Source organism: Peromyscus eremicus, chromosome 4 (assembly GCF_949786415.1).
Source record: "Peromyscus eremicus chromosome 4, PerEre_H2_v1, whole genome shotgun sequence".
Lineage (NCBI taxonomy): Eukaryota > Metazoa > Chordata > Mammalia > Rodentia > Cricetidae > Peromyscus > Peromyscus eremicus.
Window position 1 is genome coordinate 114,664,769 of NC_081419.1, and position 26,919 is coordinate 114,691,687.

Here is a 26,919-nt window from a genome sequence, read left to right on the forward strand (position 1 = left end):
TTAAATCATCTCAGGGAATCACTTTTTGATTTTGTGGGTTTTCTCTGTTTTCAATTTTAATATAAATAATTTCTATTCTGATAACTATTATTTATTTTCTTCTGCCCATTTTGTGCATGAAAAGCTTTTCTTCTGTTTATTAGGGTGGAATATGAAGACTTTGTTTTGAGACCTTTTTTTCTTAGTATTGATATTTAGGTTAAAAATGTTTAAATCCTCTTGTGTTGAAACTGATCGTTTTGGATAGTTGTATATAATTTCTCCTTTAATTTAACACTTGATTAAACATTTATTACTTAATTTTATTTATTCTTAGGTTAGATATATGTGTATACTTTAGCTTCCAAATACTTGAAGTTTTTCATGATAACTTTCTGACTTAGATTTCTATTTTAACTCCCTTGTGTGATAAAAATGTACTTAGTGTGACTTGAATGTTTTTGACTGTATTGAGAATTGTTTTATGGCCCAAGATTTTATGTAATTTTTGTAAATGTTCAATGTTCACATGAACAGAAAATCCTGCTGTTGGTGGTTGGCATATTTTTGTAAGTGTTAGTCAGGTTGGTTAGTAGTCCAGAAGTGATTTCTTTGAACTTGTCTCATTAATCATCAAGACAGCAGTGTTCATGTCTGTGTGCATTTGTGTATTTATTCTGATAGTTATGAGGATTTTAAATCTTTGTTATTAGGTTTATAAATGTCAAAGGTTATTGTGTCCTCTTAGTGATCAGTTTTATTATTTGCATTAAACTGTCATTATTATTGGTAATATTACTTTTTCTGAAATTTATTTCTCCTGATAATAAACAATATAGCTACATAATTTTCTTGTGTTAGTGCTAATATGGTATATATTTTGCCTTTCTTCTACTTGAAAAGATTTTGTGGCTTTGTATTTAAAAGAGTATTCTATATAACACAGTCTGGTGTTGATTTTGAAAACCCAATATGATTTTTAACGAGTAATTTCAACTCTATTTATTTATTTATTTATTTATTTATTTATTTATTTATTTATAGACAGGATCTTAAGTGCCCCAGGCTATTCTCAAACTCTCCAGGTGGCTAAGGATGACTTTGAACTTTTAATCTTTCTACTTTCACCTCAGAAGTCTGGGATCATAGGTATGCACCACAACAGACCTACTGTGGTGCTGAGGATTGAACCCAGGGCTTCATGCAAGCTAGACAAGCATTCTACCAATTGAGGTACAGCATCAGATGTTACATTATGTTATTTCTAACTCATTATTGAAATGAGTAATATTTAGGACACTAACATTTGATATAAATATTAATATATAGCTAGATCCAAATATATCAACTTGCTTACTTTTACTATGGCTTATTATGATATTCTTAGTTATTGTTATGGTGGTTATGATGCACACATTTAACTTTCTTCAAGAAATTATATAATTTATACATAAGAATCTCTTTTATTGTTGTTTTTGTTTGTTTTGTTTTTTAAGACAGGGTTTCTCTGTGTAACAGTGCTGGTTGTCCTGGAACTTGCTTTGTAGACCAGGCTATCTTTGAACTCACAAAGATCCACCTGCCTCTGTCTCCCTAGTGCTGGGATGAAAAGTGTGCTCCACCACAACCCAGCTTAATATATATATATATTATATATAATATGTATCTACATATATGTATATAAATAATTTTATGTGCATTGGTGTTTTGCCTGCATATATATCTGTGTGAATGTTGGATCCTCTGGAACTGGAGTTACAGACAAGTGTGAGCTGCCATATGGGTGCTGGGAATTGAACCCGGTTCCTCTGGAAGAGCCTACATAAAAATATCCAGCCCAGGAGCTGGGCAGTGGTGGTGCACGCCTTTAATTCTAGTACTTGGGAGGCAGAGACAGGTGGATTTCTGTGAGTTCAAGGCCAGCCTAGTCTACAGAGTGAGTTCCAAGACAGGTTCCAAAGCTACAGAGAAACCCTGTCTTGGGGGGGAAAAAAAAGCAACAAAATAAAACAAAACAACAACAAAAAACCCATATCCAGCCCTACATAAGAATCTTATAATGGCATATTTTCATTTCCCTTTTTTTTGGGGGGATATATACTACTTTTAACATAAACACATATACATACATTATAATGACATATTTGCATGTATATTCATATGTATGTTCTATATCCGTATTGCTGTATATTTTGCCTTAAATAGTCCATTATTTTATTTTAATTTTTTATTACATCTCTCTCTCTATCTTATGTGTGTGTGAGAACATATGTGGGTCATGGCATGAGTGTGGAAGTTAGGACAACATGTAGGAGTTGGTTCTTTCCTTCTACTATGTGAGTCTTGGGAATTGAACTCAGGTCATCAGGTTTGATGGCAAACACCTTTACTCAACTGAGCCATTTCACCAGCTGACACATTATTTTTTGAAGAAATTTCAAGAATAGAAGAAATATCTAGTATATTCATTCAATTACTTTTCAATTCTTATGTTCCTTATTTATATATATTCATCAGCATTTCCATGTGGTATCACTCTCTTTCTTCTAAATTACTTTTTTCTTATTATTTATAAGTACAATACTGCTAGAAGTGAAGTTTTTTAGTATTTGAAAAAGTCTTAATTTTACTGTGTTTTTGAAAGATGTATCATTGATCTGAGTGTGGTAGTGATGCACACCTGTAATGACAGTTCTTGGGAGACTTATGCCAGAAGATCAAGGCCAGCCTGGGCTTCTCGAGAATCTGTAAAAAGGAAGAAAGGAAGAAGGAAAGAAAGAAAAAAGGGAAGGAAAGGAAGGAAGAAATCTCACTGACTATAGAATTCTCAACTGCCAAGGTTGTTATATATTTTTTAATCATTTACATATGTTATTGCAGTGCCTGTGACTTGCACGACCCATAGAGAGGAGTGGTATTCATCTTACCAGCATTACCTAAAAGGTGTGAGTGTTGAACTGCAGTCCAGGGCCCCTTTCTTGCTGTTTTAAAGTAGTTGGGTTGGAATTTGTTTGGTTTATTTCATATTTCCTTCATTGTGGTTTGTTGAATTTCTTGGATTTATGAGTCTATAATTTTCATAAGATTTAGAGAATTTTGTGCATTATTTTCCAAGGCCTTTTCTGATTTTTGCCCCCTGTAGGACCCTAAGATGTACATATTAGGTAGCTGAAAAACTGTCTTGCATTTCGCTGGTGCTCTATTCATATTATTTTATAAGTCCCTTCTCTGCTTCATTTTGGTAAGTTATGTGGCTATACTTTCAAATTCACTATTTTCCATATGGTTCATTTAGCTCTAAGTCCAATGTAATGTATGCTTAACTCTTATATTTCTAAATTCTAGAAATTTACTTTTTAAAATCTTCTGTCTTCTTAGTATGCTAGTTTTTCCTCTGTTTTCTTGGACATACAGAAGAAAGTGAAATAGGTTCTTTAAATTAATTTGCCTGCTAGTTTCTCTTCTCTGTAATTTCTAAGCCATCTTTAGTGATCAGTTTTTATTTCTTACTCTTATAGATTGTGTCAAAAGACAGAATCACAAAAGCTTTAGACCTGATTTTATTTTTATTTTTGGTTCAAGAATCAGGCAACACTATAATCTATCAATTAGGAGGCAGGCAGAGGAAGTAGACTTCACATACAGAAAAGGGCTGAAGAAAGCAGGAACATTCAACAGAGTAGTTGATTTCATCTTGACTGTGTCCTATCTGGAAAACAAGTCATGTTTAACAGTGGTAGAGCAGGACTAATGTTCCCCACCACTTAGTTTAATATCCTTGGAATATTCTCCCTCATGTCTCTTATAATTATAGTATTTCCGTTTCTGGCATATTAGAGCATGAATACTTCATAGCTATGCATGGCCCAGCATTGTTGAGGTAGTTTCACCAATTGGTGATGTTGACCAGGACTCAGCCACAAGCACAAGAACTCCCCATACATCCTGCCCTTCGATATTGCTTTCTCGTTCCAGTGTTCTGCTGCTGAACTGGTTAACTACTTGGCAGTTCTTTATTCAAACTTTTGTTTCTCAACTCAAGAAGAAACTTCTTGACTCCCCTCCACTCTCCCTCCTGGCTTTATCACTTGGAAAGTGTCTCCAGGAAGTGAGATGCTACAATCCTAGGCCTCTTCTCAGTCATTGTTTCTCTCAAGGATCGCTCTTCTGTACTGGGTGGTGTACCGTGTTTCATAGCTTTTGTGTCTCACATATGGTTTACTGTTTTACAGTGCTTCAGATTGGAAGGTACATCTGGGTGGTCTCTGTTATTTTCTGTTGTCTGGCACTATAAGTCATTTTATATATTTAGACTATGTGTTGTGTAATAATGATCTATAATGGAATTATGTATCAGTTTATCCAATGTAGATGATCACTGTCTTTTGAGGTGATAATGCCAAAGGATTTGCTACAGAATATAATCATTGCACCAACAGAGCTAAGTGAGGAGGATAAATTGACCAGTCAATTTAAGCTTGCTCAATTCTATCAAAAACTAAATGTCCTGTTCTTCAAATCAGTTAATCATTTTTATTTAGTTCCTACATTGAATATATTTTTAAGTAGTAGTCCTATTGTATTATTATTGCCAAGGATTATAGATGCTGGAAATGGCACATCTCTGTTCCAATAGAAAATAAGATGGGGAGGGAGTTGTAGGACCCTGGCTGATGTATCAGTCTTTCAGAAGGGTAATACTTTAAATGATGCATGTGTAGTATTTTATAGGAATAAAATATAAAGTCAGAGTTGGAAATAATTATAGACCCCTTTTTATATATAATAATTTTAATACAAAACAGAATTTTATTTCTCATAGTTTAATGCTTGGAAATCTCTTGAGTGATTTCTGACCCATAGGTAAGGCCTTGAAGTAAATTTTTAGGAGAGTTTATATGGGCCAGTTGGAGTTAAATACTTGTATATAGTGTGTTAGTGTAGAGAGTGATGGTGAGCTGAGGCTGACAGCACAGAAAAGACTGGCCTCCAGAAGCACATGGAGGGTGACTCTTGGTGGAGGCATAAACAAAGGTCTTCAAAAATTACAACACACATACATGCACATGTCAGAAAGGATCATCTGAGACTTCAGTGCAGCACGGGTCATGATTCTTATAAAGGTGACAGTGACTTAGTTAATGGTCATAAGCAACATTGTAGTTGTTCCTTCAACTAGCATAAAGTCATTGATAAGGACAGTTACCATAGTATATTGCCAGGTGAATAAAAGGAAATTGAAAAAGCATATATGATTTTGTGTGTGCTTATCAGTGCAGGTGAAATTTCCTTCCATTTGTAAGTGACCACAAGCCAGTCTAGATGAATGTTTCTGTGAAAAGACATCCCATATTTGTTCTGTTAATTCATACAAAGTGTGTGTGAGTGTGGACCTGTGCTTCGTACCATGGTGTGAAGGTAGAGGCTAAAAGAAAGCTTGGTGGAGTCAATTTTCTCTTTTCATCTTTTCACAGTTCTAGGTATTGAATTTAGATCATCAGGATTTTGCCACAAGCCGTTTACCTACTGAGCCATCTCGCTTGCCTGTCTTTCTTCTTTCCCATAAACACTTGAGGTTTATATATTTTAGTTCCATCTTAGTTACAAGCTAGCTTATGAGTCTGTTTTATGTCAGGCATGTTGTTCCTTCCATGATACTATGATGCTGATCATAGTTGGAAGAGGCTATGTCCATCCTGTTCCTTTCCTCCAGGAATTTCCAAATGGAAACACCATCTACCAGCTGTTCTTTCTCTGAACAGGCAGGTTTCCAACAAACTAGTGATCGTCTGAAGTCCTACAACTCTTATCAGCTCCTTAAAATGCTTAGATACAGAAATATTTTCATAGAATGGAGTATTGAATGTGAACCGAACATTCTACTTCATTGGCTCAAAAACCCAAAATAATTTACACAATTAATGTAGAATTTTTCCAGCTGAAAAAATAAGACATAAGACTATATGAAGCACTAATAACTTGAATCATTATTATAGATTGTTACTGTGTGAGTTTGACTCAGAAACATGTTAAAATAGGAAAAGACATCCTAGGAGATGTTCATAGAATCATGAACTAGTTGGACAAAACTTGGTTCATCTCTGACTTACTGCTTAACAAGAGGTGCAACAATAGATAAAGTTATCTATTCTTCCAAGTTAACCTGTTCAACTGTGTTGAGGAGAGCAGCAAAATTCCCATGGTTATTTTTGCCCTCAAACACATAGTCCAATTACTTAAACACAGAAAAGGCAGAAGGTTCAGGTCTGACTTAGAAGTCGTCTGATTTTATGTTCTTGTTAGTTAAGTCAAGATAGAGAATTGAGATTGAAGGTAAGGGATTACAACAGAAAGAGTCATGTGAGTGTGGTAAATGATTTTTAGAACCAGAACAATGCTAGATTGTGTGGCTATCACCGATACTGTTTATACAGCAAGCCTGTCTGATCTAGGTATTTACTCCTCTTTTGAACTCATGCAATTTTCCCCTTACCATTGTATGGCAGCTATCTTGCTTATCTTTTCAATTAAGTAGATACTGCATTCCTCAAAGATAGACATTCTTTGACTTGTTATAGGGCCATCCTTGCAAGCCCCCTGTCTGTCACTGTAAATACCTCACAAATATTTGTTCCTGACTAAATCCCCATACCTGCTACCTTGGCCGTCATCACAGTGGTGACATAGCAAATACTTGAGTACATCATCTACTAATCATTGACCTTTCAGAAGTGTAGAGACACTTCTAATGACATTATCTGGAATTGCTTTTTGTTTCCTTGCAGGAAAGACTATAGCTTTCTCCAATTCTCTGTTTCCTTGTACCTAACTGTTATAGCCTTTAACATGAAGGTCTTGAGTGCAAGTGTGTGGCTCTCTTTATCTTGAGAATTTAATATAGCTTTGCAAAAAGGTTTAAAAAGCCTATGGCCATTTTTTTAACCCCCCAAGTTTTTACCCAAGTTTGTTTAAAGGGTCTATTGATACTTCGAGTGGCAGTGAGAAGTCCATAATGAAGCATGTTGCCATGTTCATTGGGTGTGGATGTAGTACTAGTCATTTAAATTCTTTCTTGTCTAGCTCTGTTTCCAGCTAGTATTACTTTCTCTGGGAGTTTCATCTGTGACTCTATATTAATTCACATGGCCAGTGGTCACCTGCCACTCCAGCTTCCATTCTCTTTGACGCTGTGCTACTCCAATGGCTGACAGATTCTGTCATCTGGCTCTGAAGATGGCTTCGGGGTGCTTTGTTGATTTATTTTATTAGTTTTTGGAAATGAGCTGTCTTTGATTACAGCTTGTCCGTGTCTTCTGACTGCTAACATTGATTCCCAGCAGTCAACAACTTTGTCATATTGTTCAAGATTAGGTTTCCATGTGTCATTTTAATAGACTAAAAAGCCATTCTCAGTAAAATCGAATTCCTGTGGGCATCGTTGTTAAGGATGCTCTCAAAATGAAGTAAATTTGTAATGTTTTGGAGGTTTTACCGGGAAGCTACTGGCTGACTGTATTTACTGAAACTACCAGTGTCTCAGCTGGATTTAATATTCTGTAAATTCAATTTAAAATCTGTTTGCTTTTAGTTAGTTAAAATTTGACTTACAATAATTAAGGTTTATGAACTTTTTCCTTTATGCAGGTAATACAATCTTAAAACTTTTATTTTTGTCTTTAACTGTAAAAAGTGTTAGTTTTTTTTTTCACATTTCTAAGTATGACCCTTACTACAGAACTTCTGGATTATTCTATAGCATGCCAATGCCCATTTTCAGTTTAGATAACTGATACCATATGACACACTAGTCATATTTAACTACAGGCAATAGTAGTGAAAAAAATGTTCTGAAACCATGTAGTGTGGGTTCAAATCCCAGTTCAGGCATTTATTATTTGTGTAACTCAGGGTTACTCAGAATTGTGTCATTTCTTTGTGCCTTTTTTTAAAACTGTGAAATGGGGATGTTAATGTTGACTTTAGGGGCTGGAGAGATGGCTGAGTGGTTAAGAGCACTTGCTGCCCTTCCAGAGGACCTAAATTTGATTCCTACATCCACATTGAACAACTGACAACCATCTGTAACTCCATCTCTAGAGGATTCAACACCCTTTTCTGGTCTTCAAACATAAGTCTCATACCTTCACACAAAAATGCACATATATACAAATAAACAAAATAAGTTTTAAAAAATAGTTGCTTAGCTGTGCATGGTGGTGCATGCCTTTAATCCCAGCACTCAGGAGGCAGAGGCAGAGGCAGAGGCAGAAGAAGCAAAGGCAGAGGCAGAGGCAGAGGCAGAGGCAGAGGCAGAGGCAGAGGCAGAGGCAGAGGCAGAGGCAGAGGCAGAGGCAGAGGCAGAGGCAGAGGAGGCAGAGTCAGAAGAGCCAGAGGCAAAGGCAGCAATAGAAGAGGTAGAGGCAGAGGCAGAGGCAGAGGCAGAGGCAGAGGCAGAGGCAGAGGCAGAGGCAGGTAGATTTTTGATTTCTTGGCCAGCCTGGTCTACAAAGCAAGTTCTAGGACAGCCAGGGCTGCACAGATAAACCCTGCCAGGAACATGAATATGTCTATTATATGTGGATGGTAGTGTTGGCTAACTCAGATCTACTCATACACACACACACACACACACACACACACACACACATATATATTAATGTGCCTGACTAATCCGGATTTCATAAATTAATGCCCTTATTATCCTGCTTTTGATGAGCATGGGCAGTTGTTAATGCCCACATTTACTTAATGTAACTCCTCAGAAGGTACAAAGTAGAGCCAAAGATTCCTCCTGTTTCTTTATAATTTCCCTTTAGTGTTTAGTTTGGCATGTGCTGAGGATTAAAGCCAAGGCCTTGTGACTGCGGAACACTTACTCCACCACTCAACCTTGATTCCCATCACTCTCTTTATTAACCCAGAAATTCTTTTTGGAACACACTTTTGAATACACTGGGGAGCAGAATGAGTCTGTGGTCTTTTACAACTCTCTTGGGTGTCAAAGTGTGGACCCTCTATGATCATTTAGCACGCTCCCAGGAGTTTGAGATTCGTTGTCCACCAGTTCCTGTTTAAACTAAGTCTGGAGGATAAAAAATTTCTACATTTTTTTTTAAAAATGTTCAGTGATATTGATTTTGTCCAGCTTAGCTGGGTCAGTATCTCAACCTCTTCTTCAGAGAGCTCTGTGAACGGGGCGAACCCAAATGAATGTGAAATGGTGGACACCGTTAGCCAGATGTGGCATTAGAGACCTAAATTGCTGAGCAAACTCTTAAGCTCTGGGTGGACTTGTCTTATTGGCAATGATTATTTGGGATCAAATAAGAATTGTCTCTAAAGAGAAATGGTTGATTTCAAAGAAAAATTCCATTTGCCACAATTTTGATCCTAGTAAGACACTCATTTTTTCAGCTGTTCATAGTCTTGGGGTCTTGAGTGAAAGTAACCCTGCCTGTCCTGCCTTCTCTATGTGGTTGGAACAACTGTATAGGGAAACTTCATTCTTGCTGCCCATGCCAGGCATATCAAGAGTTCAGTCCCACCAGCACTTGACATAAATTTTAAACCTGGTTTACCATCTTCCTGGGTCTTCTTTAGCCACATGTTTTTTTTTCCACCCTAGGCTTGCTCCAGCACTCTACGAACACATTTGTTTATTATAGAACATACCAGTTGGGTCTTCCTTCTGTGAAAGCCTGTCTTATTTGCCATGCCTATGCATTTAACTTTGACTCCCATAATGGTGTCCTGGCATTTGTGCTTCTCAGTGCCCAATAAGCTCCTACTAATTTTAAGTATTGTGCTTATCACACAACTTTAGGAATTTCATTTTATAATCCCATATAATCCTAAATATAAATATATTTACTATTTTTCTTTTATACGTAAGGCAACTGACACTCAGAGAAATTAAGTAATTTACATATAGTTATCCAGATCAAGTACCCATTGAGGAAGAAATTCACATCTAGGTTTGTCTGGTTACAGAGTCAGAGGTCATAGCTTCTTCTCTGCTATTTCTGTTCCATACTGTTAGATGGAAGGCAGGGCTCCACTAGGGTCAAGGGTTTCACAGAGTCTGGAGTTTATCATTCTAGGTCCACATTCACCATCTTCACCTCTTTGTCCAAGTTTATGAGGGCCATGAACTCCAAGTTAGTCTTCCTGACCACTTCTTGGGCTGGGTAGGATATTGCTGTGAGAATGCTCAAGGATGAAACTAGAGCTTGTGGGGTGGGGACTTTAACTGCTGAACTGAACTAGGCACCCCAGTATCTTTAGTAGACACATGACAGATTGCAGATAGCCCTTCTCCAAAGCACTCACAACAGTGCTTTCAATTTCAAGAACCTGCTACATTGCGTAAGCCTTAGGCCCTAGGGGCTTTCTCGGGCCTTACATCCAGTTTACCTTAGAGAGAAGGAGCTCCCTGAACTGCTCAAGCAGTGGCTGACAGGCATTTGTGGATAAATACTCTGTTTCTCTCAAACTTTATCATACTTGAGGATCTCGGAGTATTGTTTGAAAATTATTAGTTCAGAGATGAAGTTCAGAATTTGCATTTCCAACAAGCTTTTAGATGATTCTGAACCTCAAACCACACTTTGAATAGCAGGTTTCCACATCCATTCTTCTGATTTGAATAACCACGAAGTATATTTTACACTGTTTCTGTGGTCCTCAGTAGACTTGAGCTCTTGATGCCTATCAGTGTAAACCTTTTAGTAGTAATTCCCTTGTTTCCCTCCTTCCATTTACTTTCTCATGTCTCCGGAAGGCTACTCAGGATCCCCAGCATCAGATAGAAATAGGCTACTTGTACTTTCTTATCATTCCTACGGCTCTCCACATTTTCATTTGGTAGAGACCACCTAAACAGGGGCTCTACCAGCTTTCAGAATGCATAGTCCAACAGAATAGCAGGATTTACCCAAGTGCTCAGGACTTTGTTGACATGAGGGCACCTTCAAAAACCTCTTTCAGAAAAGTATCACTAGGCATGATGGAGCCCCAGGTTGAGTAGCCAGAACTTCCCCTATATTGATCTTCAAGTGTTTGCAGATGAGGGCATAGCTGGCATTTTTCCCTTGGAGAATGGCCAGAATCTTTATTTGAGAGAAAGATGCTGTGTCTTAGCTGTAGAAACCCTAGAACCTCTAAAGTCAGTATGAACCAAGATTCCCAAGTATCTGGAGCAATGATCTTCAAGACTGAAAGTGAGAGGGAATAGGGGAGTGAACAGGGAGAGAAGAGGAAAAGGGGGGAGGGTGGAGGGAAAGAGGGAAGGAGGGAGACCAAGACTGACTTGCATTCTCAGAGCTGAGAAATTCCATTACTAAGGTTCAATAGAGATAAGGTTGGGGAGTGACCTGCATACTTTCTATCTGCATTCCTGCTCCAGGCTGGTCTCTCCCTTCTATCAGCTGCTAACATTTTCTCTAGTTCTCATTAACCTCATATTTAAACATGACATCAACCTGTTTCACTCTACTTGAGTAAGATTAGAAGTTAAAGTAGAAGAAGCTAGAAGAACCATTCTCAGTTAGCATCAGTCTCAAAGGTTTGTCATCTGTTTCTATTGTCAGACTCCCCTTATCAGCAGATACTTCTCTATTGGCCCCTGGGACCATCTCATTTTGTTTTTCATTTGAGTTCAGTGCCCTCATTATCAGAGCCATTCTGTATGGTTGCACAGTTTACAGATCATATAGTCTGCAGGGTGGATGGTGGGTAGGTAGGTGGAGAGCTGGAGGTGTGTGTTTGTCGGGGGCTCAACTGGCATAGACTGTGAATGTGTGGTGAGAAATAGCATTCTTCGTAGGAGATTTTGTAACTCAGCAATTCTGCTTTCTCTCAAACCCTGAAGACTTAAATTCTATTCCCATAAACCAACTCTACCTAACATAACCATGTTTCATAAAAGCATTTTCTCTACCAAACACAAGAGTGGCTTTCTTTCTATGAGGAATCCTATCTTTCTTCTAAAATTGGATTGCATCCATCTTCTAAAATGCCAATTTCTCTACCTTCTCCTCATTCAGTCCCTGGAAGGATGACATGGGTTCTTTCTAGGTCTTAATCATACCACTGTGAGGACCTGTGCCTCAGCTGTGACCCCGGCATTGCAAGGGATCCCAGTTTCCCACAGGCCCTTCTGGAGCTAACTTAGTGTTTTGATGCTGCCCTGCTTCCAAGGCAGGCTTAGATAGTCTTCCATTTGAGGATGCCCTGTACATTAGCTTTACAGAAAGCAATTTTTCATATTATTTATTCTCTGAATGAACTTCTGTCTTCTGCTCATGATCAAAGACCTTGATATCTAAGCCACTGTCAGACAGGAGAGCAGTTGCAGGCCTTGGTGGAAAGGCTGAATTCCAGAATCCATTGACATCCATACTGATGAAGGCAGCAAGGTAGAGAGAGAGTTTGGGACCCAGGGACAAGAGCCAAGGTAAGCTGAGATAAAAGCCTTTACTAGCCCTGAGACTTGGACAAGTTTACTTTCTTTCACTTAAAACAATTTTTTAATCTAAAAAGATTTCATAAAATATATTTTGATCATATCTTTTCCACTTCCAACTTTCCCAAATGCTCTCCATCTCCCTACCCACCCATATAGGTCTTGTGTGTACTCTGACAGTGTCTGAGTTCATACATGTATCAATACTGTTGTTTCTGGAAGACATTGTTTCCTTGGTGACACCTACCACCTCTAGCTTTTAAAACTTTTCTATTTCCTCTTTTGAATCGATTCCTAAGACTTGAGGGGAGGGGGCTTGAAAAATTCATCCCTTTTAGGGCTGAGTGCTCCAAGGTCTCTCACTCTCTACATATTATCCAGTTGTGAGTCTGTCTCTGTGTTAGTTACCATGTACTGAAAGAAGAAACTTCTATGATGAGGATTGAGTGAGGCACCGAGCTATGGATATAGCAATGTGTCATTGGGAGTCATTTTATTGCTTTGTTCCTTTAGAAGAATAACAGTAGTCAGTTTTCTTATTTTCAGTTTTCTCATCTGTAAAATAGGGGGTGATGAGCCCTCAACCATAGGGAATCTATAAAAATTAAACAAGTCAACATCTGTAAGGTGTGAGAAGCAGTAACTTCCGAACAAACCCCCAAATTCTTCAGTGGTGATTGAACCCAGAGTCTATACCTCTGAGAGGACTGGTAGTCTTTTCTAAGTGGCTTCAATCTCTTCCAGCAGAGGAAATGTGCAGCGAGTAGGAAACAGTTAGAAGTGGGCATGCACAGCTTCTCCTTGGCAGAGCAGTAACCTCCGATTGTCATCAGCAGAGAGCAAGAGACATCTCTCTGTGGTCCTAGGAGGCTTGAAATCAGTGGCAAAGATTCATGTCCTGTAGAAAACCCTATTTCCACAAAAGCTGCCAGGGTCTTCTGATAGTGTTTTCTCACATAGCTTTCAGACCCGACTTGGCTTTCCTGCAGAATCCCAATAAAATGCAGTATTTCTCCTCAATAGTGGATTGTACGCTGTGAGTACCCTGGAAAGCATCTACTCATCCTGCAAGTATCATTCCTTCACGACCTTATCATTATGCCCACGTCACTCTTCTCTGTCCAATAATATGTACCAATCTTGTCTATCCTCTGGCTTCCTCAACTTATCTTGAGTATTCTTATCATACGGTCTTGTTCGGCCTACACCCTCGGAAGGACACCCCTGTAATAGAAGTCCTGAGTATTCTTTACATGTGGCCATTCTTACCTGTTATGTGGCTCTTCTGTGTTCCAGGTATAAGTTCAATGTTTTGATAACTTTCTTTTCTTTGTCTTCAAAAACTAGAGAGCAGACCTCAAGATTAAGTGAACAACCACACCCAAATCACTTAGCACATGCTAATTGCCTTATAAATGATTGTGAAAGTAAATATTTGACATTGGTGGTATATTGGCTGCATCAAGGTGCTTATGTTTTCCTCAGTATTGTGACTTTTAACTACTCAGGGACAAAACCCCAAACCTAAAAACTATAGAATGAGTGTTAGCATATCTTAGACTGTCTTTACCCAACAAGACTCCAGGGTAAAACCCCAATCCATTAAAGTGCCCTACAAGGTACAGTCTCTTCTAGCTGTACTTTCTTAAGGGGGGGGGGAAAGCATAGATCTGCTGTTCTGTCTGATGAGATTCACCCTGTTCTGCCAGATGACCACTTAGCCTGCATCTTCTCCTGTCGCTGCTTAGATGTCCCTTCATAGGTAATGCCTTACCTGACTGTCCTATGACAGGATCCTGAGCCCAGAAGGAAGAAATGGTTCTATAGCACCTAAAAGTGCCTGGCATTTAGTCTGTGTGTAATAAATATTTGCAGAATGGATCAAGGGATACTTGCTCTTTTACAGTTTTTGCCAGAACAAAAGCACAAAGGGAAACATCATTAAGAAGATGCCGCAAAGCCCGGTGAACACTTTTACACCAGCGTGTGACACAAAAGATTGACTTGTGGAATACAACTTACATTTTGTGAAATGTTAGAGATCTTGTTATCAACAACTTTTATCAACCTAACACATTCATTTTGCCATTGGAAAAAGCAAAAACAAAAACTTCTAACGTCCCTCAAATATTTGTCTGTCATGCTCGGCATGGATATTTACACTTTTCCTAGAGAGGCAGCCTTGGACAGTGTGCGACAGCCAACACTGTGCTGGGTGTTAATACCCCGTGGGTTTGCTGAGAAAAAGGTGGCTTTGTACATCAGCCCCGCCTTGGATTTTCACTTGGCACCCATCCAAGTATTAACACGACTTAGTTGGTAAAATTTCCTGGATGCAGAGGAGGGGTGGCATCCGTGTCAAGTGAAACCCCGATAGGATAGGCAGGACACATTTACATTCAAAGGGAAACAGTGTCTGCTAAACTGTGTAGCAGCTATCTTTGCAGGAAACTCAAACAGTGTCCAAAGAACAAATAATTGTAGTGATTAATCTGATAAGCTGGTGACATGGGAAGAAAGTACAAATTGAAGTTTCAGCAACAGGTGTAAGACACGTCGTCTTTCTTTTCCTGATATTCCTAGGAAAGTAATGAGATAGCTTAATTACATGATAACGCACTCAAAGTCCAGCTGGAGCTCCACAGTTCCTGTCAGCTGCTCACTTGCTTTCTTTTCTTATTGGACATGTTGAGATCTCTAGATGGTCAAGTTTAGCTCTCTGCTATCCTTTCTCTTTTGATTTCAGAGTGCTGTTAATATACAGTGAAGCGGTCTCCATGTTTGGCTCTTTATTTTTTCCCCCATGATATGAATTGATGATCTACTCAAAGAAACAGCATTCTAAGCTAAAGCATATATATATTGATGATATATACTAAATAGTGCACTCCCAAATTCATGGCTTACAAGTTTATTAATATGAATGTCATGTACTTGTTTGTCCCTTAATTTTGAAACTAAGGCATAAAACCACGATGGGTTTTATGAAGCATTTTCCTGGAAACATTAAACTGAATTATACGAAAGTTGGTTTTGGTGCTGTAGAAGTATCTCATAATGAGACACCTCTTTTCTCCTCTTCCTCCCTCACTTTCTTCTTGTTTTGATAGCTACTGACTGAGTACCCATGATGCACTAGCACCTGGGCATGGTGAAGGCTAATTATACAACCTTGGCTGTTCTGTAGAGGTAGTGCTCACCAAGAACCAGTCTGCCTTGATTATTTAGTTGGTCTTGGAAGATGTGAGCTCTCACAGATCTTTTCTAGGGAAGCATCTGTGCTTATTTGTTACAGAATGTCCGTCAGGTACTAGATAAGTTTTGGAAGCTTTCTGTAAGCCAACTTTAATGCTTTGTTATTTGCATAATACTGTTTCTCTTATACTTATTGCTAAATGTAGACATATGTAGAGTAGACAGTATTTCTTCTTGCTCCTTTTTTCCCCTTAGGGTCTGGACTTACTTTTTTTCCCCTTCTCATTCCTATTCTGAGCTTCCTGTCTTGGTTTACAACATTATGAGTTTGCACTCTATATTGTAGCAAATTGCTTTTAAGGAAATATTCTATATTTGCTCAATATAAAAATAAATGGCTGCGGATATAAGAAATGGAGAATGTAGATAGCCTGAAGATTGCCCTAAGAATGAATGCAATAGGAAGCTGAAATGTTTTTTAAAGGAAATTAAATAGATTAATCATATATTTCTAAAAGATCATTAGCCAGGTAGAAAATGATAAGGAAGTCATTGCTTACCTGATCACCTATTCCAAAATCTGAATGGAGACCTGAGATTGCATCTTCCATTACAGATGTTTCACAGGCTCATTTCTCTACAACCATTACCTTCTCCTTGGCTATACCCAGGCAAGAGGGTTGCCTGAGAGAGCTCTTTATTTCAAAACCTGCTCACATCAACAAGAGAAAAAATTGCCTGGACATTTTAGTGTACAACATTAGACAAAATATTCTTACAGGAAATCTGAAAGTCTGGACTCTGTAAGGGCTCTTGACGCTGCAGGAAGGAAATAGCGTTTCTGACTCGGCCTGACCTGTGTTTAAGTTGAGATTGAGTGCTGTATTAGTTCTGTTTGGAATCCTCCTTGAAGACTTGTCCATCATAGTCAAGCCCAGGGTTCAGAGCTTCTAAAAAAGATTTTAGGCCGTTAAAAAATACATTGTATGGTAGCACTTAACAGTCCTTGAGAAAAATGATGCGTGTGAGATATGATGGATTTCAGGAATTATATCAGCACCCTCCAGTCAGTGTTCCCTTACTTCTTCTTTTATAAATCAGTAGTTTGCAATTTTGACAGGTAATTTTTTTTTTCTGTCAGCTAAAACTTGATGTAGTTTTTTAACTGTGGGCAAACTGGAAACTAAGAACCTCTCAGAAGTTGCTGACTTGTTTCCATTCAAATTATGATTTGGCTTGCGGAATTTTTGTCATTTTTGTATTTATGTTTTATTATTATTAAAAATAATTTTAAAATTTATTCTTCAAAAATTTCATAATTCATACAATGTATTTTCATCATCATTATCATTACCTTTCTATAATTCTCACAAGATCCCTTCATTCCCTCTCTTCCAACTCCATGTCCTTCCTCCTTTTTTTGTTATTAATAATACTTGAATTTAATTACTGCTGTCCATATATGCGTGGGTGTGGGGGCCATTCACTAAGGTGTGGACAACCTACTGGCTTCCATGTCCCAAAGGAGAGTAACTCTCTTCATCAGCAGTCATTGACTGCAAATAGTCCTATGTCAAGGGTAGGGGCTTGGGATCCCTCCCCCATTCATGCTGAGATTATGACAGGCTTGATCTTGTGTAGGTCTTGCTCATATAACCACAGCTGCTGGAAACTGATGTGTATAACAGCCAGGGCATGTCCAGACGTTAGCATTTCACAGTATTTCTCCTTATCCACCACTCTTCTGCCATCTTTTCTGAGCAGCAGATGGGGGGAGATTGATATAGGTAATTCATCCCTAGACAAGCACATACGATCACCGATACTAGTGTGTTGACTAGTTATGGGTCTTTGCACTAATCTCTACCCACTACAAAGAAAAAGTTTATCTGACCAAAGTTGAGAGTAGCACAAATCTATGGGTATAAACATGAGTCTTTAGAACGTAGTTTGACAGTTTGACCATTCAGTGAAACAACAGTAGGTACCTCCTAGGCCTACAGCTACCCTAACCATAGGCTTCTGACCAAATTATAGAACCAGGTGTAAGTTCCCTCCTGTGGAGTAAGGAAGAACTAGAATGTTCAGACAAATAGTGAATCAAAGTAGAAGTTAGGCCTCATAGTGTGGCAGTACATATAACATTACACTGTTTTCTTTTTGAAATTATAATATAATTACATAATTGCTTCCTTCCTTTCCCCCTTTCAACCCTCTCATATACCCCTACTTGCTTTCTTTCAAATTCATGGTCTATTTTTTCATTAATTGTTGTTACATGCATGCATGTATATGTATATTTCTAAATATAACTCAGTCTATATATTACTCATATATTTTTTCAGGGCTGATTATTCTATTGGAGAATGAATTGGTATATTTTTTTTGGGGGAAGATTGTTTCTCTGACTATCCAGCATTCTTTAGTTGTCTCTAGTTTCTTTGTGTAGAGTTGAGGCCTCATGGGGAATTTGGCATGTCTATTGTATTGTCCTTGTTCAGCTCATGTTTGGGCAGTCATGCCGGTGAGATTTTATGGGCGTAGCTTCTGACATTACTAGGCAACAAGTCTCACAGAAAACTTGCTGATCCTCTCACTCTTACAGTCTTTCCACTCACTCTTGTGCAAAGTTCCCTGAGCCTCAGGTACAGGAATGTTGTGTAGATGTATCCATTGGGTCTGGGCGCCACACTTCTGCATTTTGATTGCTTGTGGTTTTCTGTAGTGGTCCGTGTCTATTGCAAAGAAAAGTCTTCTTGATGAAGGGTGAGAACTACACTTACCTTGGGTATAGGAACAAATGTTTACATTGTTGTTAGGGATGATGCTGGTTTGATCAAGTAGTGCTTGCTCATAGGTTTTCCTCCAATATCTATGACTTCACAAGCACTGAGTAATTTGCCAGGCTTCCAGTACCACACATGGTTTCCCTCTTATTGAACAGGTCTTAAGTCTAATTAGAGAGATGATTTTTGTATATTTCTTTTTTTTGTTTGTTTTGTTATTTTTACAAGCGATTGAAAGATGTCTCTGTTCTGAAAGAACTTATCCTCCTAAATGAAATCACATTCCAAACATTATAGTCTGAGCTTTTAAAAGATTCATTTCCTGAATAAAATGAGATAGTTAAAAATAAGATACGGTTTGTCAAGTATTAGGGCAGACTATTTGTAGACTTATTAAATTCCTATCAAAGACAAAGAAGTCTTCAATTGTCCAGCCTCATGACCTTCATGTCTATTTCTGATTTTGCTTACTCTGATCCTTCTAAGGTTGTTTTAAGATGATTCAAGTTAAATTACTTGGACTTATTTCTAGCCTAGGAATTGCTAGGGAATCTTGGACCCAAATATATAGTTATTAAAGAAAACATTTTGGTTTTTATAATCTGGATTAACCATTTCTCTCCAAGTCAGTATGTGAATATAGATCTGTGCTTGTTTTAGAAGGTAAAAAATCTGTTTATATTTTGAATTATGAAATAAGGTACATTTTATTTATAAGCCTATCTCTTTCTATAAAACACATTAACATATATAATGAATATTAGTCTGTTGTTTTAAAAAATAATCTCCAGGGACTGGAGAGATGACTCAACAGTTAAGAGCACTGGGTGCTCTTCAAGAGGACCCAAGTTTGATTCCTAGCATCCACATGGTGCCTTACAACCATCTGTAACTCCAGTTCCAGAAGATCTGATGTCCTCTTTTGGCCTCTTAGTGTACTGCATTCATGTAGTACACAGACATATAAGCAGGCAAAACACTCAAACATACAAAAGATAAGATAAAAATGTACTAAAATGATCTCCATGGCAACTTTAAAGGTTCTATGTGTATTTTAAAATTTAGACTAACCAAAGGCAAAGAAAAATTTGAAAAAGTTTTTATCATGGAAAAAAATTATTATAAGGTATGCCCTTATAAATAATAAGAGAGCAATTTTGTGTATCCTTTGCCTTCCATTTCCCTCTGATAGTAACATATTGCATAACTTTCACAACAATATTTCAGTTAAAGAAGTGAATGTCTTGTTTTTTGGTTTTACAAGACCGAATTTCTCTGTGTAGCTATAAAGCTTGTCCTGGAACTTGCTCTGTAGACCAGGCTGGCCTCGAACTCACGATCCACTTGCCTATGCCTCCCAAGTGCTGGGACTAAAGGTGTGCACCACCACCACCACCCAGCTTGAATGTCTTTTTATTATAATAAAGTACACATAATATAAAGTTTAGCATTTTACCATTTTAAGTGTGTAATTCATTGGCAGCAAGTAGATTCAAAATGTTGTTTAAATGTCACCATCAGTCATTTCCAGAACTTACCGTCCTCCGAACTGAGACTTTGTAACCAAATCTACCTCTTCACACTTCCCTCCTGCCAGACACTGGCAACCTCTATTATATTTTGTCTCCCTGTGAATTTGCATTTTACAGGTAGCTCGTATTCATGACATCATACAATGTTTTCTCATTGGCTCATTTTGTAATCTTTGCTAGTGCTATGGACTGTTTCACAGTTCCTTGTTTTATTGTTGTGTTATGGAAGTCATTTACTCTCTAAAATTCTGCATTTCTTTATTTCTGTGTATGAGGTGGGGGACACAGGATGCTTATACAGAGAGGTCAGAGGACAACTTGCGAAAGTCACTTCTCTCCTTCCACCAAGTAGGTCCTGGGGATCCAACTCAGGTCATCAGGCTTGGAGCAGAGTACCTTTATTCCACGAGCTACCTCACTAGCCCACAGATTAAAAAAAAATCTTTTTGGGATATGATCCTGTGTAAGAAACATTCTTCGCATACTTCTTCCGCCCGTGCTTTACTTTCTTAGACACTGTGGCATGTCCTTTTAGTTTCCTTATAAACTATGCTTGTACTTTGATAAGCAAGAGTTACATATTCAAGCCAGCTGATCTAAACTGATCCCACTTGTTTGTGGTGAAGAGTTCTTTAAATATGCTGCCGAGTTTGCCTTGCTAGTATTTCATGGTAATGTTGATAAAGATTATTGGTCTGTAGTTTTTGCACAGTGTCTTTGTTTGGTCTTGTTATCTGGGTAATTTTAGGCTGGTTACACAATTTAGGAAGTGCTCTTTCCCTTTCAGTTTTTGAGACGAGTTTGTGATTAGTGTTTTTCTTTCAATGTTAGCAGCAGTCAAGAGTTGAGCCATCTGGTCCTGTGCTTTCCTTTGTCCAGTGGTTTTTGATTACTGATTCAGTTTCCTTACCAGTTAAAGGTCTACCCAGATTGCCTGGCTTAATTATTTATTTTGATAGATAGTGGGAGTCTAGTTTCTAGGAAGCCATTTCAGCTAGATTACACAATGTACTAGCATACACGTATTCGTAGTATTCTCTCGTAATGCTTTCTATAAAGACCAGTAGAATTGCTTTCACTGCATCCCATAACATGTGGTGTGTTGTGCTTCCATCTTCTCTTGTGGTCCTGTTCCAGTGAAGCACCCAGACCACCTGAGTGGTATCTTACCTTGAACCATGGGAATTTATAAGCATTGGGGTGACATTTAGTAAATGATCTCAGAGGAGCTAAAACCATCTAATGAAAGTTTGAGTAACAAGCACATTTAGAAAATCAAAGGCCCCCAGGTCTACCACACTGAATTCCTCACACTTTTATGGTCTAGACATTGACTTTTCTTTGTTGCTCTTTGGTCTAAACCAGCTTTGGAGATGCAAAGCTGTATGATTCACATAAGTATTTGGCATGGTTATCCTAATGTACATCTAGTGTTTATTTTGGGTAACCTAAGTAACACTGGCACTTTAATCCCCCCTTCCTCTCTTATTCTTTGTCCAAATATTCAGCTTGTTGTCTGAGTGGCCTGTTTGTATTTCCTGAATTTTCACTTTTAGACATTACTGTTTGGGATTCCATTGTGAAAATGGGTTCCAGTTTTTTTCTCCTGCTCTTCACCATTGCCAGGGACAGTGTTTCCTAATGTACAGGGTCTTGCCTATCTCCTTGGCTTTCCTATATAATTATATAAAAATTATGATATAACTATAGTCAGTGTTTATATTACTATATCCCAGAAAAGGCTATCCAGAACTAAGGAGACATAGTGTATTTAATTTCTCTCTCCTATGATACTTATGATATATGTATCCTTTTAACCCTGGTGTTAATAATTGCTTTTGTAATTATTTGCTTAATTCTTTATGTATATATTGTTAATGCAACTCAGCTCCATTATCTGTGATTTAACTCTTCTTTCTGGAAAAAATTAAGTATTATATCACGTGTCCTTTTGAAGAGGCATCTTCTGGAACTGTCTGACCTGAGCAAATCATCTGGATGTTTTTGGCCTTCTGAGCAAATTATCCTGTGGGTTTGGTTTACAGCCATGACAGCTGGCTTCTGACTTTAGAGTGTCCTGGCTACCCTGCTCACCTTTGTTGTCTTCTACCTATCGTTTCCTCTGCTTTTCATTTTCCCCTTTCTTACTTTGTTTTCTCATTTTACTGCTACTCACTGTGTATCTTTCCAAAAGCAACAGTATCTTGGAAATAAAGTTTGAGTCATTCCGTACTTAGAAATCTGTTCCCTTTATGTTTTCGCGGTTGGTCTCACAAAAACAAAACTCCGGGATGAATTTTTTTCCTTCCTACTTTGAAGAACTTGTTTTTGTTTTTCTTTTGGAGAAGCTAGTGGAATACTAAGCCCTGAGGTTTCTCAATAATGTGCTTTGATGCTCATCTGTTTGTGTCATCACCATCATCCTTCAGTGGACTTGTTTACTCGGGACCTTGTGTTCCCTACTTAGGGATTTCCCAGTTGTTAGGAATTTTTTTTAACAGCTTCTCTTGTTTGTCCTTGTAGAATTTGTACAACTTCATATTGCATTTACTAGAATGATCTCTTTCTCTTATATTTAATATTTGTGTCTTTGAAATTTCCTCAATTCTATCTTTCCAACTTGTATTTTTTTTCTGTTATAATTTTCAGTTCTGTGAATCATTGTTTTTGGTTTCCTGAATCCATCTCTTTCTTTAAATGGCATTTTGTTTTCATGTCACAATTGCAAATCTTCTCTTCTCTCTGGCTCATACAGTCTTTCTGTCCCCTCTTTGAAAAAGATTCCTGAGTCTTTACCTGTATTCTTAATAACTAATTTTTATAATAGATTTTACTTTATAGTAGATTCGGTTTTATTCATCATCTCGCTTTCTTTCCTTTTCATGCTTTCCAGTTTGGGATCAGTATCATTTTGCCCTTCCTAAAATCACTCCTATTTTGATAAATCCAGTGGACATTTTTGTTTCTTGAATTTTTTGACCTCTCTGAAGTTTAGTCCTAGTTACAAACTATTGCCCTGTTGTACCTATGAATTCTCTGAAAGGTCCAATTTTTTCCCTATTACTTTCTTTTTGCTTTTCCCATGATTCTTGCTTTTAAGCGATATCCTTTAAGACCAGCAAAACAAAATCATATATATGTATATATATGTATATGTATATGTATATGTATATATGTAGTCCACACAAATAATGTGGTATATTTCTGTATCTGGAGAAATTACCTATAATAGCTATTCTTTAGGTTTTGAGTGAGTAAATTTATTAAGGTGTTTGTTGTTTTCTGAGACATGATTTCTCTGTGTAGCCCTGGCTGTCCTGGAACTGACTCTGTAGAGCAGGCTGGCATTGAATTCAGAGATCTGCCTGCCTCTGCCTCCTGAGTGTTGGGATTAAAGTTGTGTACTCCCAGTGCCTGGCAATTTATTACGTTTGTAGCAAGCAAAAGTAAGAGAATAATAGCAAGTATATGATAGATAGAATTGGGTGTTTACCTAAACTTGGGCACTTACAACATCCAGCAGCAACTGACTAGGGAAACTCCATTAAAACAGTCAGCTCAGCTTCCTGATTGAGAGCATCCCAGACAGAGAAGTCTCTCCAAGGATGAGCTTGTGCTTCTCTTTCTCACTGCAGGCATTTTATGCCATGGGAACTCCAGTAACTTCTGTTGGAAGTGGCTTATATTCTAGTTATTTTTGAAGGATATATGGTTTTGTGCATGTGGTGTGTGTGTGTGTGTGTGTGTGTGTGTGTGTGTGTGTGTTGCACATATAGATATACAACACACAGACTCATTGTCCCTTATACACAATGTTTGGGACCAGAAGTACTTCAGACTTTGGAATCTTGGAGATTTGGATATATTTGCAAATTCTTACCAGTTGAACATTGCCAATCAGAAAAGCTCTAAAATCTGAAACTTTTTGAGTGTTATGCTGTAAATCAAAAAGTTTAGGATTTCAAAGCATTTTTAGACTTCACACTTTCAGAATGGGGATTTTCATCCATTTTATATAGTTTTCCAGGATAAAATTCAATCTATAAATTAGGCCAGTAAAAGACTTTTACTTTCTTTTCTTTTGAAGAATAAGCTATGATTGGGTGGGCTATGCACTCTGATGAAGACACACCAACAGTCCAGAAATTCGGTGCCTTTATTATATGCAGCTGAACTAGGAGATGGGTTAGCTACTCTTGTTAGGGGGACTCTGTAAAGGCGGAGTCTCAGGCTGCATTCATTCAGGAGGAGGAAACTATGGTTGGTACTTGCTACAGATACTGGTTTTAGCTAAAGGTCAACCCTTTGTCACCTGTACTTGGACCAGGGAAAGTTCTGCCCTTCAGCTGAGCCTGGCCCACTGAAGGCTTTGCCATCTCTGGGGGTATGAGGCATTGACGACTTTGACATGCTGGCGCTCATTCATACAAGGATACACTTGCTCTCCACAGGCTAGTCTCCAAAGGCTAGTGAAGCTTTTAATGCTTGGTTAAGTCCAACTCTTTTCTTTCTTTTTTTTTTTTTACATTCATGATATTAATTACATTTGTGGTATTCACTGATTACATTTACAGTATTCATTCAATAACTATATTTATGATATTCATTAGTTACATTAACTGTATTGATTTATTACATTTATGATATTATGTCTTGATACTACTGTTCATTTGTTGGGCTTTTCCATCATATAAAACAGAAATTCTGTACTTAGGAAATCATTGCTCTATATTCCTTTCTTCTCCATCTTGAGATAACATCTAATTTTTCTTTCTTTCTTTTTTTTTTCTTTTTTCGGTTTTTTGAGACAGGGTTTCTCTGTGTAGTTTTGGTGCCTGTCCTGGATCTTGCTCTGTAGACCAAGCTGGCCTTGAACTCACAGAGATCCGCCTGGCTCTACCTCCCGAGTGCTGAGATTAAAGGCATGGGCCACCACCTCCCGGCCTGCCATTCAGCTTTTTGTTAGACCAGTCAAGTGCCTTAGGCAGGCAACACATCTCTTCTTTCTTTTTTTTTTTTTTCCTCTTTTTAGCCAGAATTTTCTTTTTCTTTTTCCTTTTTTTGGCCATTCAGTTCTTTATTAGACCATCAGGTGTTTTAGACAGACACAGTATCACAGCTTCACAGAGTTAAACAAATACAACATAAACAAAAGTAACACACCTTAAAATAATATTCTACAACAGAGAAAGAACAAAAGAAAAAAATCCTGCATTGTTACAGGGTTTTACATAATGTTGAATGCTTTCTATATTCTTGGAGGAGGTCTGGCTGGCTGGCATGGATTCTCCCATGAAGTCTGGTTAATATATATAAAAATGACTTAATCCCAATTTAGGAAAGAAGGAGTTAGCAGATTTTGACAGATTATATAACGTTCTTTTTAAAAATGGAAATGGCTGTTAGTATTATGTAAATTTCTTATAATATTTGGTAAAAGTTAATAATTTTGTTTTCTTATTTGTAGCCTGTCATAATTTGTAGCTGGCTAATTTCTAATTTGTAGACAAGCATAATAAAGAGCAGACTTTTAGACTGGAAGATAATAACACACAGATACCATATGAAGCAGTGTGGCGTTTCATCTCAAATACAATTTAGCAATTTTGTGAACTTGGAGAATTCAGGTTTTAGTAGGCTGAAATATAGACAGAAAGAAATGCCAGAGTAAATAAATGGTGTTACAGTGTCCAATCCTATTAGATCAGGCTGCATTGTCTTCAAGATATATAATATGTCCGTTAAAATCTTGGTACTCTAATTTTATATATAACTATTCTACTATTAACATAACTTGATTAATATTATTCACTTTATAAGTCACTCTCAAAGTTAGGCAGAAATTTTAAGTGTAGTATTCAAAAGAATTGTCTTGATTTTTACATTTTAGAAAATTAAATAAACCTGCCTGTTACTTTACAAAATGAAATCTATTTTGTTAAATTTTCAAATTAGAAATATTGGTGTTGAGTGTCATCTTTCTAATAATAATTTTGTACTACTGTTTTGTTGTAACTCACATGAGTTTGGTTTGAAAGTGAAAGTAGACATTGGCAATAGAGCTCATTTGTAGCATTCTTAGCATCTTTGAAATAAAGCAATGATGCTGGTGGCTGTACTCTGTCTTCTTAGAGCCACTTTTCGGAATTAATGGACTTGTACATTTATTAACAGTGAACACGAATGTGGTCATTTAAATGGCAAGTGGAGTATCTGATTCTCATGTTAACTAAAATGAATAAGGACTGTCCATGAATAGATTATTATTGGAAAGCCTGATAAATGGCAGAATCTATTGGTGGCTTCACCTTCTAGATGGCTCATAAATATGTTCCGTGATGAGGTCATTTTGGTCTTCCAGTAACTAAACCCCTGAAGGAAGTCTTAATACTGCCCTGGTTGGTTATTGAACGTCTCTAAATTTAGGGCTGGTATAGCAAAGAGTTACCCTTTAGTATGTAGTATTTATTGCTTTAAAAACTAAATCATGCACTTTTCCTGGCCTATTATTCATGAACTGAGAGTTCAGCCTAACCTTCACAGACTATTTTAGCAAAGCATCAATGATATTCAGACTCATTGTAGTATTTCATGTATAATGAATCCCCAAGGTAGCAATTTAAACTTAGAGGGAAGTGGTCCTATTTGTAGTAAAAAAAAATGTAAACTAGTGTAACTAATTGTAGTTATGTTTTTATATGAAGCCAGAACTATATAATTTACAACTAGAATGATTTCTGTGGTCTTTAAATGTCCATGGTGCTTGATTGTTTTCTTCTCATTCATGTGTTGTGAGGGACACATTTTATACTTACAACATTAAATAAAAAGCTTATGCCAAGAAGCCTACAGTGCAGTGCTATATTTAATGCAAGAATAAAGAAAGGATATTCAGCTAAGATAAAATTCTAGAGATTTTGGAGGCAGGGAAAGTGTCAAAGAAGAGTTGCTTTGAACAGGTGTG